This window comes from Camelus dromedarius, chromosome 26 (assembly GCF_036321535.1).
Source record: "Camelus dromedarius isolate mCamDro1 chromosome 26, mCamDro1.pat, whole genome shotgun sequence".
Lineage (NCBI taxonomy): Eukaryota > Metazoa > Chordata > Mammalia > Artiodactyla > Camelidae > Camelus > Camelus dromedarius.
The window spans coordinates 18,251,513-18,269,644 of NC_087461.1; the positions used below are offsets into that span (position 1 = coordinate 18,251,513).

The 18,132-nt window shown below is 46.7% G+C and overlaps 1 protein-coding gene across 18 annotated transcripts in view; it reads left to right on the forward strand.

Moving 5' to 3' along the window:
* Positions 1–18,132, forward strand: part of SVIL (supervillin) — a 215,156-nt gene that overhangs the window by 40,073 nt on the left and 156,951 nt on the right. For 15 of the 18 annotated variants that reach the window (XM_031444939.2, XM_031444940.2, XM_031444941.2 and 12 more), the window contains exon 2: positions 795–890. The exons of 2 other annotated variants lie outside the window; for them this stretch is intronic. The gene's annotated coding sequence lies outside the window, so the exon portion shown is untranslated. Of the gene's footprint in view, positions 1–794; positions 891–3,313; positions 3,458–18,132 lie in introns of those variants that run through there. One more of the 18 variants, XM_064479442.1, reaches the window with a different exon arrangement.

The window sequence follows — 18,132 nt, forward strand, 5'->3', positions numbered from 1 at the left end:
CATCTTTGGAGGTGTGGCTGCCTCTCCACAGTCACCCCGGAGGGCTGGTGACCTTTGGTTTCTGCAGTTGCACTGAGCCTGCTCCAGAGAACAAAGCCATCAGACGTCACCAGAGGAGACAGTCTCAAGGAGCGGACGTGCTCAGAGCAGTGAAGCCTCCGCCAACAGAATTAGCAAATCCTACATTATTAAAAATGGCAGCACTGTTTACTTTAATTCAAGACCTGAGAGATTGTCAGTGCATACTTGGGGGGATCACAGTTTGTGCATTTGTTAAAATTCAGTTGGTTACCTCTTAGCAAGATAAAGGAAGCATAGCTGACACTTCTCCCTCCCCACCGGTACGTGCATCCTGTCTGCTTGGTCTGCGCATGTTTGTGTGGGGGAACAGTTTGCGATACTTGTTTAACAGAACTTGCCACAGTAGTGAGGTGATTATTGAGTAAGAAGGGGAACTTGGGGTTGCTGAAATAGGAGGTAACTTGGTTGTTTACAGTAACTGATGGCAAATGTTTTGAGTTGAATCAGGTTAAAGTGGATTCAATTAAGGCAACTTCAGTCGTGATTGAAAGTACAAGTAGAAAAAAATGTTATAGAAATTGCACATCAGTTTCACCTTCCACCGTGCATGTCAGTTTCACTCTCCCACCAGCCAGCGGGATATTGAGAAAGTAGGGTGTAGTCCAGGATTTTCAGAGGTTACCTTAAGTGCAAATGAATTTATTCCATCTCGTGTATGTATTTCTCAGCTTTAGAAGTTACATCCTATCATTTTGAAAAATAATTTTTCACAGATTCCACCTTCACTGGAGACTGGTCGTTTCCTAAAACTAAAGGAGAAGCCCATGAAGAGATGACTTCTTTCTGAGTTTCGAGGACCAGAATAAAAGGTAACTACTGATGATTTCACAGGGTGCTTGCAATACTGTGGTGGAGACCAGCTGAAATGGCAGCAGGCAGAAGAACCAAGCATTTTAGATATTTGCTCTGACACCCACAAAAGCACATACTACTCTCATTTACTTCTGTGATCTTTTTAATAAGCAAAACTTAGTGTATTCTTGTAATATAAGCTTTCTGGGTAGACCTGCCTGAGGGTTGAGGTGTGACCCAGCAGAGGGTTTTACTTCTTTTCTTGCCCACATCCCTGGGCATGCCTCCTAGGCCTGTGTGACATCCTCACATTGAGAGAGAGAATGTGAGAATTTCCAAGACAAAAATGATAGAAGGATAGCTAAAGTATAGGGGCTTATCTCAATCACACATAAATTTGGTAAAACTGAGTCACCGGCAAGCTTAGCCCTTTCTGCAGTCCCAGCTCATTAAGCCCTATAAGAGCTGATGTCCTCACCAGGGCAGGACCAGCTCTGTCTCTGGCTGGGCTCCGGGGGCAGCACCTCTCTCCCAGCCACCTAATCCTAAAGCTGGTCATCCTCTCCAAGCCAGAGGGCATCCTCTCTGGATGCCCTGTTCCCGTTTCCCAGAACTCACAGCCAAAATCTTGGGACCACTGTTAGCTCACTCACTCTTCCCCAAAAGATTATCTTTCCAAAATCTGCTCATCATATTTTATGCTCAGGGACCATCACAATTCTTGCTCTCCAATTCTCAGAGTATCCATTTATTTTTCCCCTCTTCTTCAGATTGTTCAGCTTAATGATTGGATTTATAGCTAGAAAGAAACCACATTTAAATTTGTACCCCCCCCCCCTTTTTTTTTAGCTAAGTTGATCTAGGGCCGGTGGGTTGAGGATTATAAAGAAATATCAGGAGAATTTTTGAAACCTCTGACTGTGTAATGAACAGGCTGCCCTGCCTGGAGGAAGATCTCTGTTGATGGAGGCACCTGGATAGAAATTGCTCGGCTGTCTGATAAGCAGGCTGTTGGAGAAGAGGAGCCACGCTGAATGGAAACAAAGTTTTCTAGGTTCCAGCCAAAAGGAATTCTACAATTTCTTGACAGATGGCCCAAAGGAAGCGAAGTTGTTTTGTTTTGTTTTGTTTTCTCCCCCACACAAAAAATTAAGCAGAGATAGTCAACTAGATTATTGCACTCTAATTTCCAGTGCTGCTTTCTCCTGGAGGTGACTTTCTTTGACTTCCCATTCTCAAGCAAAGTTCCTGAAGGGCTGTCCCGAGAGAGGATTCTGTGGGCGTTCCTCTGTGTGGGGTGGTGCTCAGAGTGCCCTGGAGGGAGGGGTGAGCCAGGCACAGCGCACCCTGAATCAGGGTAAATGACAATTGGATGGATGGGGTGGGGGCAGTGATAAAAAGTGATGAGATGCTGTCTGATGCAGCTGTGTGTGTTTTGCTAGGCTGGGAGGGAGATTATGTGAGTTGATTATAAACCTATTAGGAGGATCTTAAGATGACCTTTGAACCCCTCCTGCTCTGCGACCCTTGACACTCTGGAGTCTGCCTCCCGCAGCCCCAGTTGCCATTCCTTGGGGATGGCAGGGGGGCAGTCACAGCACGTGAGGTCAAGCACAGCGTGGTCGTCCTCTTTGAAAATGTCTGTAAATTTCAGCCTCTGAAAGCCTGTTTGCATTGTAACAAAGTTTTTAGGTTTTATTTCCTCATCATGCCTCCCTCACCCCAGCAAGCATTTTCTCCTTCCTTCTTAATGAGCATCACTCAGATGTCCTTGCCTCCTGTCATGGGTTTAGTGGGAAGAGTTGCTTCCTCACTTAGCACTAGAATGTTAGCGCCATAAGGCAAAGGATTTCTGTTTTCTTTGCTGCTTTACACCAGGCACCTGGAACAGTGTCTGGGACATGGAAGGTGCTTGATCAGTACTTACTTAATGAGGTAATAAATGCATCCTCCTGACCAAGAGTTCCTCGGGGCCGGGACTCAACTCTTTATTCATGAGTTTCTTGCTGGCCTGACCCAGCAGCTGCCCTCTCACCGACTGCTGGTCCATGGGCAATAACCCACCCTTGGTCCCCTTGGAGGGGCTGAGGAGGGGGTGTGCTGTGTGGTTACTGTCTTGGAAACCACAGGTTAAGCAGTCTGCTACTGAGAGCTTTTCCAGGATGCTTACAGATGCGATAGCAAAGGGAAGCAGAAGCCAAGAGGCAGTGTCGGCATCCAGGGCTCTCCTGCTCACTGTGCTCACCAGCCCCTCCCAGGAAACATCGCTGATGGGCTGCGGTGGGGGGGGGGACAGGGAGAGGTGGGGGCAGGAAGGGCGTGTGCTGGCTGTCACAACCAGCGGAGTCTTCCCCTCTGGTCGGGTCTGAGAGGAAGTCACGTGGCGGAAAAATGTCTGTCCCTGATAGGGGGTTAAAGTGGCCCTGGCTAAGCCCTGCCTCTCTTTAAATAAATAAAGGAGCTCAGACAGGAGCTTTATTGCAGGGAACGTGATTTGATTTGCAGTGGATAAGAAGTCTGGCTGATGGAAGAGTCTAATCTAATTCTGATGATCTAATAATATCTTTCAGTAGGTGCCCTGAGGGTAAGTTTTGGTTGTTGGCTTCCCCCTACCCCAGGTGATCACACAGAGGAGGGCGGTAGGCAGGCTTTTCCCAAACGTCTGTGCTAAGTGAGTTTATCTGGATAGGAAATTGTAGGTACAAAACTTAATTGTAAGATTTTTAATCCCCCCTCCCCCTTTTCCCCCTCCTTCTCCCTCCTGCCCCTCCTCCCCCTCCCCCTATCCCCTTCTCCCCCTCCTCCCCACCCCCTCCCCTTCCTCCTCCATCTCTTCTCCCCCTCTCACTCTCACCCACCCTGGGCTGACACTTCAGAAATTGCTGTGGCTTACCACGTCAGGCTCTGTGCTGAGGCAGCGAGTCTCTCTCGTCATCACCATGTATTTCTGAAGCCCTCACTCACTCTGTGTCTTGTCACCACTGCCACCTTCTCCCTTCTGCTGCCAGTGCTTTGAGTCTCACTCCCCAGCCCTTCCTCGCTCTCCACCCCTTCCATGCTCCCCTGCTCCACCAGTGTTCCGTGGGCCCCATGCCATCCCTTCCCAGGGTCACCATCCGATCCTCCTCTCTCCCGCGGCCCCACTCCCTGGGACTTTCCCTTGGCCTCAGCCCTGCCAGGCTCTGGGCCGCCCTCACCTCAGGCCCAGGATAGCTCTCAAGGGGCCGCCCGGCAGGTAATGCCCGGCACCAGCACCGGGGGAGCCTCTTCTGCAACCACCTCGTCCCCCCTCCCCTCTTCTGAACTCTGTCACCCTTCCGAGATGCACATGCACTTGTTACAGCCCAAATCTTTGCCTGTAGCGACAGGGCTGACGCCTAGTCTCAGCATGGTCGAGAGGGCCCTTCTGATGCAGCCTCCCTCCCCGCCCAGCTGGCCCACGTCCTGGGCGTGCTGAGTGGCTCTCAGCCTCCTGTAAATGCATAGCTCAGACTCCGCCTCACGGCCCGACATGTGCCGTGCCTTCTGCCTGCAATGCTTTTCCCCTTCCTCCTCCTGACTGGTCACTGAAGATGTCACTGGGTGCCTCCTCCAAGAAGCCAGCTGGTCAGGGGCCCCTGCTGGGGAGAGGGGCTTCTGGGCCCCGCTGGACAAAACTTTTATGAGAGCACACAACAGATGGCGTGATTTAGATGCCGGTCTCAGCTGAGCAGGCCTGGATGAAGGCGGGGCTGGGTGCCTGGCCTGTAGCATCACCCCTAACACACGGGCGTTTAGAGAGTGTCTGGTTTTCTGACTGTTCATCCTTAGACTTTCCAAGCCATACGCAATGCTTTTTGTTTCAGGTTGTTTTTCTAGCAAAATATTTGATAAAGAAACCTCCTCTGATGCAGAGGAAGACAGAACACACAGATCGAGGTTGTCCTTCCTCCTTAAAACAGCTTCGGTGGCTTTGTTAGCTGCTGACGTCTCCCAGGGATGTGCCATGTGGATCGTGGATAGATCATGACATTGGAGAATTCAGTACAAGTCAGTGGAGGGAGATAATCTCTCTTGCCCACACAAACAGCTTCAGACCTGGGGGTTTTTCGTTTTATATGCAGGGTGCGACCAGCAGGCCACTGCCAGGAGATGGCCTTGCCTCCAGCTCCGATCCACTCATAGTCCCCTCGTCCTGGGTGTGAGGGGAGGACTACCAGGGAGCAGAGGGCCAGGAGGGCATTTCAGCAGTCACCCAGCCCCTGAGGCTTCTGCTCCATCTAGTTACCTCATTTGGACAAAACCTTGTTCTCTGTGCTCCAGGTTGGTTGACCACATCACACTGAACAGAACTCCTCCAGGGGACGGTGCCTTAGCTCACCTCTGACATAGACTGCCAGGCCTGCATGCAGGGCTCAGGCATGATCTAGACCCAAGGTCCTGCAGATAAGCAGATTCTGGCTTCACCGCTGGGGCGTCTACCAGCACGAGGGTTAATGATGTTCTAGTGATGTTAACCCATGGCTCAAAGCATCACTTCACACCTACAGTGAAGGGGCCGGATGGATGACCCCAGAGGTGCCTGCCTGCTTGCATGTTTGGGGTTCTCTGGGCCAAAGGTAGAGCATGAAGAGGTGATAGAGGTGGAGTGGGGACGTCAAACGTGAATGGCTTCTACCCGAGCGCTGGCAGCACCCGTGGAAAGGGCTCTGCTCTTCCCTCTTTCCTCACTGGCGTTTGTCATGGCCCATGAAACTGTGCCCCAGGTGTCACTTTTAGCGCCACCCCCGGCATTTGGGGCTGGGCTCGGTCCATTTCTCCTGGTGGAATTTTCCCATTGCATTGGGAATATTGCAGGTGGCAGAACAGAGCAGCAGAAGTGGAAATTTTCCCGCAGTTTTCACCACTTGTGCCTTGAAGCAGACCTTGGGGCAGAAAGTGACACGTCATTTTGGCATGTGTGTTCCAGGGCCGGGGGTGGCAGCTGGGCTGAGTGGGAGAGGGCAGAGGGGAGGCTTGTAGACCAGGACAGTGGGCATCCAGGTCACCCACAGAGAGAAGGGGTCAATGCAATTCAGTCTCTTGCCGAAGTTTCCATTTTTTTAACTTGAAATTTTAAAAGTGATCACAATTACATAGCAGTTATTCAACACCCTGTTGATCAAGGTATTTTGTAAGCCTTTGTTTTGAAAGATTCCAAAGGGAAGTGATCTCCAGTCTGATGGACAGAGGGGTTCGGGTGATCTTGGGGGGAACTCTTGGACAGGCGAGTAGGGCCAGTTTTCAATATGCTTCCAGTCCCTGAGGGTCACAGCTGTGTGCCAGGAGAAGAGACATGAAAAATCTGCTCCAGCCCATGGGCGGTACATCCCAGGCAGATGCCAGCTGACCTGGAGCCCTGTGTGCAGCCAAAAGCTGTGATCAAAAATAGAAGGGCTGGGGGGTGGGTGTAGCTCAGGGGTAGAGCACGTGCTTAGTGTGCATGAGGTCCTGGGTCCAATCCCCAGTACCTTCACTAAAAACAAACAAAAAACCCGAAGGGCTGGCTCTGATTGCCCCACACAGGAATCCAGCTCAGTGTTCCAAGAGCCAGCTCCTCTAGACCCTGAGGTGACATCTCCGCATCCAGAGTGACAGCCCTGCCCCACCAGAACCAGCCCCATTGGGCCATCCTCTCCAGTGGGAACACATCTTATTCCATTGTCATGGTCCAGGACTGCTTAGTAAGCTCCCAGGGCTGGAGGTACGCCGACCAGTGTCTCCTAAGTCTTTAGCAGGTTAAACAGTCTTGGCTTTCAAGGAGTTTATAACACACACACACACACACACACACACACACACACACACACACACACACACACACACACACCCCTCTTTGAACTCAGATCAAGCACATGTATGTTGAGGTGACTCAGAGAGTAACACAGTAACAGGATGAGATGAGTAAATCTTTAATTAACAAATCTCCCTGTAGCCCTCGGGCAAGGGGTTTTATCCATCACTAGAACAGAAGGATGGAGCAAAGGGCATGGTTTTCCCCTCACTTGGAGTCGGGGGCAGGTGGGAGGAAAGTCAGTTTTATTCTTAGAAGAGCTAAGGGCATGAATAGAACACGGTGTGATGAATGGGGAATGGTGACTTCCTAGCTGGACTGGCAGAGAATCAGGGCTGACGTGTTTCCGTGGGGCACCGGGGCACTGCATGGGTGGGGGTAACATTCCGGCAAGTGGGAGAACTGGTTTCTAAGGGTCATGGTATCTCACGTTTCACACTGGGCCCTACATGTGACTTGGTCTTACTGAACTGTTTGCTACAAAGATATGTCCAGTATGGAAACAGTTAAGCAGGGCCGTCTTCCAGTAAAACTTTATTGACAAAAGTGGACACTGGGCAGGTCTGGCCCAGGGGTTGCAGTGTCTGGATCTCTGCTCTGGAACAGCAACGAGAGCTACCTTTTTGTTTTAGAGTATTTCTGGAGAGGGAGATTTTAGGTTTCATTAGCTTTACAAGAGGGATCAGTGACAGTTTCAAAATGGGTTATAGGATCTTAGCAAGAAATAATAGCAGACTGGATTAATAATGGAGGTTCAGACAGACCCAATTTTCTAACATTTCACATCATCGTGGTTAATATTTAACAGACATCTGAGAATCCAGATATAATACATCTTTGGGTCATTATAGATGGGTCCAAAGAGAAAACCACACTAATTCAGTCTTGGCAGAGGATTTGACACTGCCTGGGTATGTGTGTTTCAATGCTGAGATTTTAAAAAAATGAAAATAGAGATTTGTCTGGAACCATTGGGAAGAAATAAGGTAAATATGTGAACAGATGACCCAGGAGACGCCCGGAGCATGAAGTCTCAATACCGCTGTCTTCTGGAAGAAGGCAGAGACATCTGGTTAGTGTAAGGATGAGGAACGATGTGAAAGGGAGTCCCAGGTCCAGATTAGAAAAGCATCTTGACATCTTAAAGCAACAAGCCAGAAAAAAAATCTGTCTTTAATAGCTGGTACTGTGGGAAAAGTCACTGAATGTAGAGATTTGAGTAAGAAATCCTTCAGAGCAAAACAGTGAATTCTTTTGAGAACAGATCTTTCCAAGAGTACATCTTAAGAGATGCAAGATGATAGGAAAACATCTGGAAAACTACTAAAGGACCTCAAAAATGTTACACTGGGAAGCTGTTGAAGTCACCTGTCCCAGCCCTCCGTGACGAGAAGGAGGTTTCTCTCTTGGCTGATGAAGGGGAGCTGGATGAGGATGGTTACGTGAGAGAGCTTATTTCTTTTGAGTCCAATTTTTAAATAATCAAAAGCAGACAAAGCTTATAAAATGGTTCCAACCAGATTGAAACATTTTCTCACCAACAGGAACAGATTAAAAGCAATGTCCGTATGGGTCGTCTGCGGAGGTCCCCACACTTGGCGTCCCCACTCGTGTTCTCATCTGGTTCCCCAGCAGGCTCTGTGCTGTTGCTCTTAGGGTTGAACTGGGGGAAAGGAGGAAAAGATGGAAAATATGGGGGTTGATATCTTCCAGGAAGACGCTGTACATGTTAGCAGGCTACAGTTATTCCAACCAAAACAATTTAAACTTTTCCTTGTGTTTTGAATCCTGGGCATGAATCTTGCCTTGGACCAAATGGATGTAACTCTGGGGACGTGCTGGAGACCTGAGCTCTGCTGCTTGTCTGCTGCTGCACCTCACTGTCACTTGCAAGGGTCAGTCACGACCCAGTGGTGCCTGGCTGCGCTGTTTCTGGCCTCTTTCTAAGTTAGATGCAACTTCGTAAAACTCAGAGTTTCCTCAACCCAGACATTTTAGGGCAGCTTGAAGGAAATAATCTGTAAAGCAGAAAAGTGCTTTGAGGTGGATTAAGTCAAACAGAGTGTTTATGTAAAAGGCTTTAACATGTAAACCAATTAAAGAGTCTTATAATTTGACTTCTCTTTCCCATAGGACAAAGCCTTTTTATAATGTAAATATAGTAAAGAATCTCCATGCTCTATAATCTCGCCAACATTCTTTTCTTTTAGCAGGAGTTAAATAAGGGGGAGTCTCAAAGCCTTGTTGATACATTGTAGAAAGCTTTGAATTTTTTATTAGCTTCACTGGAAATCTTTGTTGCCTGGGAAGTTCACTAATGGAATATGGCATTTCTAACACAAATCCGTGTCTTAGCTGTCTGTAGTGAATTACCTAGTCCTTGTTGCTGCAGCAAGGTAAAATTAATTCTAAACCGGTCCTGGGTCAGCTCTTCCCACTGTAAAGCTTTTGCAGTCGTAAGGTACAGGGTTCCTTGGGTCAAGGTAAACTTTCTTTATCTTCATTCACCTCTTGAGCCCCCTGATTGTGGCTGCTCTTGTCTGTGGAACTAACCTCTCCATCCCAGCACCAGCATCTTGCATCTCGAGGGGTGGTGCCATCACTCACCCAGTGCCCCGTCTGCCCCATCACATCACCTCATCTCCTCCACTGTCACCACCAGGTGATGCCAACTGTCCCTGCCTGCATGGCTCTGGTGGCCCCCAACCCCCTGTTCCTTGTCCACTTCCCCAGCTACCTACCTGTACCATGTTACCCTACAAAGTCTGTTTTCCTTGGAGCAACTAGAGTGATTCTTTAAACCCAAATCAAGATGATGTCGCTCCGGTGCCCACCCCCTCCAGTGGCTTCTGGTAACTCTGAGTAAAACCCCAAGCCTCTGTGACCTGCGCTCAACTCTCTCTGCCCAGCGCTTCCGGCTGGATTCCCAGGCACCTTCCTGTCCCTCACTCAGCTCCAGCCACACCGGCCACCTTGCTAGTCCCATGCACAAGCCAGTCACATCCTCATTTCAAAGCTTGACACTTTGCACTTGGTCCTCTTTTGCCTTCCTGAACCTTCAGCTACTCACCAGCTTTCTGGCCAGTTCTTCCAGGTCTCCGCCCAAAGGTGACCACCTCAGGGACACCTGACCACTTGACTTGATCTAAATTAGAAGCCCCCCATCCTCTTACCCTGTTCTTCCTTCCCAGCTTTTATTCCTTGACAGTCAGTCTATTATTGATTGATCACTTCGTTTATTTGTCCATTCATTTATTGGTAATTCATCGATCCCTCCCAAGAGAATGTAAACTGTCTGAGGACAGGGACTTACATTGATAAGCATGTATCTTTCACGCCTAGCGCACGTAGGCAGTCCAGATGTGTCTGCTGGGTATTGAATGAAGGAAAGAACCGGAATCACTTGCGTTGCTTTTGGTCTGCATCTGTAGACCAAGTCACAGCGCAGTTGTGCGCTTCAATAGTACCGTGACATTTCTGATTTTCCTACCCTGATGAGGTTTGCAATTCAATAGTCAAGGGTTATCTTAGATTTAGCTCTTGCCTAAAGACTTTAGCAGTGACCTTGGTCTACTTCCAGTGTAGTTCAACATATGGGACACATGTACCATAGGGACATACGTGTCCGGGCTTTTTGGTGATTTACTGGTTTCATCGTGGTGAGCTGTGTGGACGGGCAGAGCTTGCCTTCTTAGTAATCAGCAGTCACGTAGCACGGGGAGGAAGGGCCACAGACTTGTGTTGCTTTCAGTACAGCAGAGTTCCCATGACTATCCAAACACTCAGAGGTCCCTTTAAGAAGCTTTATAAGACTCACAGAGCTTTTTCTCCCATCAATGAGCAACCCCAAATATTCCTATAAATATTATCCGAAAAGAAATCAGGGGTGGGGGTTAGTGGAGGGAGTTGGAGAGATGGTCTGCAGAACCTTGGAGATATAGAATAGCCCCATTCCATGGGATAATTTTGTTGACATAATTGCTACGGGCCACTTCTGAGAAGTCAGTTGTATCAACACATGATTTATGTTCAGTAAAATTCACTCTTTGTAAAGGTGTACGGCTGTGAATTTTGACCAGTGCACATAGTTGTATAACCACCATAGTCAAAATACCAATTTTATCACCGTAAAATGTTCCTCGTGCTGCTTTGTAGTCACTCAGCCCTGACCCCTGGAAACCACTGACCGGTGTTCCATCCTTGGGGTTTTGCCTTTTCCGTGTGTCCTATGAATGGAGCCCAGCAGCCCATGGCTGAGATGCACCGATGCTGGGATGCGTTGCCAGTTGTTTGTTACTTCTTATTCCTAAGAGGTATCCTTGTGGATGTGGAGTTCACGTACCTATTCAGCAGGAGGACATTTGGGTTGTTTGAAATTTGGGGTGATTATGACTAACACTCTTGTAACATTCACGTATAGGTGTTTATGGGGACACACACTTTCATGTTTTCTTGAATAAATGCCTAGGAGTGGGGTTGCTGGGTTGTGTGGTAAGTGTGTGTTTAGCTTTCTCAAAACCGACCAAGCTGATTTCCAAAGTGGTGGCACTGCTTTCTCTTCCCATGAAGGTGTGGGAGGTCCCGGAGCTGCTTCTGAAGCTCATGGTCTCATACCCAGAGCGTTTTGCCTTCTTGGAGAGAAACCTCAGGATTTCCCTTCCTCCCGTTCTCTCTCAATTTTGTGCTCCAGTCTCTTCTACTTGGACCTTTAAGTTACTTTTATTTAGGAGTCTTTCAACCCTTCCCCATTGTCTGAGTTTTTTTTTTTTTTTTTTTTTTTTCCTTCTCTGCACCAGTGCCGTGGCTTGTACCCAGCAGGTGCTGAGTACACATCCATTTGATTTGGTTGTAGTAAACTAGATTAAACTGGTCCCCAGGACAATGATGGCCCGTAGTGGGATTTTGGTGCATGTGTAGCCGGCTCCTGGGACACCTGTACAAGGTGGGTGAGCCCTACCCCAAGACCTAGGGAGAGATCCCTGTTATTTTTCTTCTGGCGATAGAGTATCACCCGCCGGGTGTGGGGTATAAAGGTGGGTTTGGACTGTCATGAGGTGAAGATCCTTCTTGGCCTGGGTGGAGAAGACAAAACCAAGTCCGTGATTTTTATAAGGTATAGAGATTTAGCTTGGGGACACAAACCAGGAAATGTACAGAATCTCTGAGAAGCCTTTTCTTTCTCATAAAGCTTTTCCATTGTTTTTTAATCAGTGGTGAAGCCTGGCGTAGAGGTTAAGAGTGAGAACTCTGAGGATGAGGTAGAGCTCAGTGGTAGAGCGCAGGCTTAGCATACAGGGGGCCCCAGGTTCAATAAAAAATGTATATATATATATATATTAAAAAAAAAAAAAAGACTGAGAACTCTGGAGCCAAACTCTGCTAGTAACCACCTGTGTGACCTTGGGAGCCTTTCTGTACCTTACTTTCTTCATCTATAGATGGGGATAATGATAGTAGTAGTGAAGCGTGATGATTTGTGGTTAATATGGACACTGACCTTAGGACAGTGCCCAGCACATATTAAGTGCTCTAGGAGTGTCTGTCACTGCTGTAATTGTTAGTAACTAAACTTCACCCCCAGGACTCTGAAAACATGCATTTACTGTGCATTTGCACACTTGGACGGCTCTCAGGTACTAGATACCTGTTCAAAGAATGATGACAATTTAGTTGCCAATGAGGGGGGAGGGTATAGCTCGGGGGTAGAGCACGTGCTTAGCATGCACGTGGTCCTGGATCACCCCCCAAAAAAAAACAAACGGTGAGCACCAGAGTTGGTGGCCATCCTGCAGCGATGTCCAGGCGCTGCTCCTCCCTGAGCCCTGCGTTACCCTCAGTGTGTGGGCTCAGGTCACGTCAACTGGCCTCAGTTCTTTGGTCTAACTTGAATGTTTCTTTTACTTTTGGAAGCTCAGCGGGGAGGCTGTGACTTCCGAGCAATGCTGTCCTCCTCCGTCAGGAAGTCCCCCGGGTTCCCCATCTGACAGGTTGAGTCCACCACAGTCTGGTCCCAGGTCATGGTTAGAAGTTTGGGCACAAGATTGTCAGACATGTCTCTCCGTCTTCTGGTCCCATGTCCAGGCAAGGTGGCTTCCTTTAGAGCTGTCCAGCAGCTTTCTCCTGATGTTTCCTTATTGGGTCCTCTCTCCAAGGAACAGACCTGCCTTGGCTTTCCCATCTGGGACCTGTGCTTTGCGGGGATCCAGTCAGTGGCCTCTGTGTTTTGGGGCCACACCTCAGGGCTGGAGCAGGCAGTCCCGGGGACCCCTGAGTGCCCACACAGCCAGCAGGCAGGCCCAGCGGGCACACTCGGGGACTCTGCCTGCCACACAACACTGCCTGTCTCCTGCCCTTAGAGTTACCACAGGGGGTGGAGGAATTTACTGCAAAAAACTGTTTTTGTTTGTTTGTTTTTTTTAACAAGTTGAAGGTTTGTGGCAACCCTACATTGGGCAAGTCTATTGGTGCCTTTTTTCTAACAGCATTTGCTCACTTCGTATCTCTGTGTCGCACGTGGTCATTCTCACAATATTTCAAACGTTCTCATTGTCCTTATGTGTTACGGTGATCTGTGATCAGGGATCTTTATTACCACTACAACTCACTCAAGTCACTCAGATGACGGTTTGCATTTTTAACAATAAAGTATTAAAAATTTTTTTTTTGTTCTGGGAGGAGGCAATTAGGTTTATTTATTTATTTAATGGAAGTCCTGGGGGTTGAACCCAGGACCTCATGCATGCTAAGCACGTGCTCGATCACTGAGCTCTACCCTCCCCACTAGCAATAAAATGTTTTTAAGGTATATATTTTGTTTTTTCTAGACATACTGCTATTGCACACTTAATAGGCTACAGAGTAGTGAGGATGTAACTTTTACATGTGCTGGGAGACCAGGAACCCGGTGTGACTCACCTTACTGCAGTACGCACTTCGCTGCAGTCACCTGGAACCCAGCCTGTGGTATCTCCGAGGTCTGTTGGCGTGCTGTCCTGAGCATTGGGACTCACCAGTGCACTACCTTAAATGCTCCTAAGTGCTGTGACTTACAAAACGTAAACCTGGGAGGTGCATCGCTGAATTCCTAGCAGCCTTTCCACGTTGTCTTAACTAAACACACAGTTGCTGGCATGGGGCACGTACAAGGCAGTGGTGGCCTTGGAAAGACTCTCCTCATACCTGAAGCTCTTGAGACCCACCTCTGTAGCAGGTACCGGAGGAGGTGAGAGTGAACAGAGACAGTCAGGACCCATTGCTCCCTTGTCTGTCATGACGTATGATACGTAGAGTATGTCCAGTGGTGAACACCAGCCTTCAGTGTGTGTATTTCTTGTCAAACACAGTTTGCATATCAATAGGTTTTTCTTGAATTGAGGTACAGTTGATTTACAGTGTTGTGTTAGTTTCTGGTGTACAGCACAGTGATTCAGTTTTATATGTGTATATATATTCTTTTTTATATTCCTTTTTATTATACGTTATTACAAGCTATTGAATATAGTTCCCTGTTTTCTCCAGTAGGTTCTTGTTGTTTATCTATTGTATATATAGTAGTTTGAATCTGCTAATCCCAAACTCCTAGTTTATCCCCCTTTCTTTCCCCTTTGGTAACTATTAAATTTGTTTTCTGTGTCTGTGAGTCTGTTTCTGTTTTGTAAATAAGTTCATTTGTATCTTTGTTTAGATTGCATGTATAAATGATATCATATATTTGTCTTTGACTTGATTTAGGATGATAATCTTTAGGTTCATCCATGTTGCTGCATATGACATTGTTTAATTCTTTTTATGGCTGAGTAGTATTCCATTGTATATATATACACACCACAAGTTCTTCACCTAATCATCTGTCAGTGGACATTTAGGTTGCTTCCATGTCTTGGCTATTATAAATAGAGCTGCTATGAACATTGGGGTGCATGTGTCTTTTCAAATTAGAGCCTCTGATAATGTGCCAGGAGTGGGATTGCTGGATCATATAGTAACTATTTTTCATTTTTCAAGGTATCTCCATACTGTTTCCCATAGTGGCTGCACCTCAGTAGGTTTTTTAATTTGGTGTTTCTTGTTCACTCAGGGAAAAAAGAGCAGGCGTAGCATACTCATCTTATTTTCACAACAATGTGCACCTAAAAGCCAGCAAAGAGCGATAGAAAATATTTACCCTCATCAGTTGCTGAATTTCAAGGGTCGACTGAGTTTAGGAGCCCAAAGATGGGTCACGGTATGGTGGTTGCTTTGAGTCCACCACATGTGCATCCGGTGCAGGAAGCAGTGTACGCCTGGGCCTGTGGTGCTGTGAAGGGCCTTGGTCCTCTTCTTGCTGTGGTGGCTGTACATCTAGAGTGCCTCTTGGAATTGCCCGTGAAGGTGTTCTCATGTGGTAATTTTCAGGCTTGTGGAGGTTTAAGGACACTTAGAGAAAGTCAGACCCTTTGAGGTGCGTTGTGAACTGTTGAAATGTTGCATTCCGTTTTGCAGCTTGGCCCATTGTATGTTTTCTTATTATAATTACAAATATATGTATGTATATGTGCACATGTGATGTGTATATATATGTATATATAGTATATATACACACACATTGAATAAATAGCTATTAAATAATATATAGAAATACATATATAAATAAATACATACAGATATGTTAAATATATATTCATATATGTGTGTATATATATTTAATTTGTAAACATAAAGTTGGCTGTTACTATGCATCTTAGTTCAGACTGTTATAGCAAAACACCACAGACTGGGTGCTTACACAATAAACGTTTATTTCTCATGGTTCTGGGGCTGGGAAGTCTGAGATCAGCCAGCCAGCAGGTTCATTTCCTGGCTGGGACTCACTGCCTGCTTTGCAGACAGCCCCCTTGCTGTGTCCTCCCCAGGTGGAGAGCAGAGGGAAGAAGCAAGCTCTCTGTCCCTTCTATTAGGGCACTAATCTCATCACAAGGGCTGCATCATCATGACCTAAGCACCCCCAGAGGTCCAGCTCCATGCCATCACCTTGGGATTAGGATTTCAGCAGGTTAATACTGAGGGGCACAGAGCTCTGTATTTGGACGCTCTGAACAGTATAAAATCAGATTCACATAGATCACAAGCACGTCTGTCTGTCAAATGGCAGGCTGAGTTTTTCTTCAATGTTTGCTACTTGTTTACTCATTTTTGTGGTTGCTCTTAGGCAAGTGGTTGGAGGCACCAAAGAACTCAAAAAAAAATAATAATAATATGAGAGAACTTCATATTGAGAATTTAGCCTGTTAACTTTATTTTTCTGCTTGTGATTTTGGATAACACACACATCCTTTGAACTGTGAAGCAGAGCACCTCCCATGACTTTAAGAAGGGAGTGCATCTGAAGACACACGAGGACCTGGCGTTGCCCTTTAAGAGCCTGTGCTGTGACGGGGTGTACAGCAGCAGAAAACCTAAAAAGTGGGAGACGTGTCCCTGGAGGAAAGTGTCCCCAAGGACAGGGGGTGGTGGCCTTTCTGGATCTCACCAGGGAGGACTGTGTGCTTATTTTAGCTCCCTCCCCTTCATGTGTCCCCACGTCAGTTGCTATTTTGACTGTGAGCATCTTTGCACAGCTGGTGGCTTGCTGACTGCCAGAAGCCCTCTCATGGGGAGTGAGCTGTGTCCACTGGTCCCCGTCAGTCTGTCTGCCTCTGCTTGCTGAGCGCTGGACTCATGCCTGTGAAATACAAAAAACACACAAGGTCAGACACCAGCTTATGACAATGCACAGTCCCATTTTAGAGAAAAAATTACATAAGAAATTCTCTTGGTTAAGAGAAGTGAAGTACGAAAAGGTTGGCACGGTCAAATTGTACTTTGAAATGCATTTGCTATACCTTACTTAGTGAAAACTACCAACATTTACTCAGGAAAAAATCCAGTATTTGGGAAAATATTTACTGTTCTATGGATATGATCCTAATGTATAAAAATAGGACAAGCATGATGGTGCAAGATCACAACATCTCCGATAAATCACTTGACAAGTAAAATGGGCCATTGTTAGCACTCTTTTTAAAATATTGAGGTGTAGTCAGTTTACAGTGTTGTGTTAATTTCTGGAGTACAGCATAGTGATTTAGTTACATATACGTATCTATATTCCTTTTCATGTTCTTTATCATTATGGGCTGTTACAAGGCATTGAATGTAGTCCACCTTATTGTTTATCTATTTTATATATACTAGTTAGTATCTGCAAATCCCAGACTCCCAATTTATCCCTCCATCCCCTCCCATCCCCCTATAACCATAGGTTTGTTTTCTATGTCTGAGTCTTTCTGTTTTGTAAATTAGTTCATTTGTGTCTTTTTTTTTTTTAACATTCCACATATAAGTGATATCATATGGTATTTGTCTTTCTCTTTCTGATTTACTTCACTTAATGTGACAATCTCCAGGTCCATCCATGTTGCAGCAAATGGCATTATTTCATTCTTTTTATGGCTGAGTAGTATTCCATTGTATACATATACCACATTTTCTTTATCCAACTGTCTTTCAATGGATGTTAGTACTCTTAAAATGGTGTATTATTTATTCCTTGTCCAAGCTGTCTGAGCACCCCTCTCCCATATTAAAGTGAAGCCTTGACAACCTCGGTGTGTCATTGAAAACCATCCTTCCCTCTTTCTAAAGGCGGCACTGAGCTCAGGGATCTTGGAAAGGAGCCCCACGCTCTCAGTGTCCCCACTGCCCCGCCCCCACTTTGCCCTCCCTGCTGTCATTTCTCACTTGCCACCAACCTTGGCTCCTGCACAGTCCAGTCCAGGTACTTACTAATGGTTTTTCCATCAACTTGTGTGGTCCTGGAATGAATGCTAGCAGCATAACACCTTGCTTGGGGCACCATTATAGTGAAGTCCCTGTCTGAGGGCTGATAGGACGGGGCTGCCCCCACACTGTTACAGACCCTTGGAGATGCTTGTGGGTTATTGTGTAGTGCCCATCAGTGGACGCCCTCTAAGAGGCACGTGGTTTTGCTGATTTGGAGATACTTTTATAAATGTTCAAATAATAAAAATGATTACTTTTTAAAAAATTATTATTATTATTATTACTATTATTAATGTGGCTAATCCAACCCAGGGTGGTTGAGAATAAACTTCTACTCATCATTTGTAACCAGGTTTTTGGCACAATTGAGGAGGGAGAAAGGACCCTGAGCAAGGAGGGAGAAAGGACCCTGAGCAAGAAGGGAGGCAGACAGGTAGGCCTTCTAGAAACTGGAGGCGTCTGAGCTGAATCTCAAAGGTTTCTTGAGGTTTGTTTGGGGGTGAAGAGGAAGTGCCTGCGGCTTGGTGAAAATGTCTTTAAGAACCCTCCTTTCATTGCTCTAAGCATCTAAGGTAAGAAAATAGCCGGAGTGAAAGTTAGGTCTTGGGACGCCTCTTTCCTGGAGTCCGTAAGGCGGGACTCTGAGA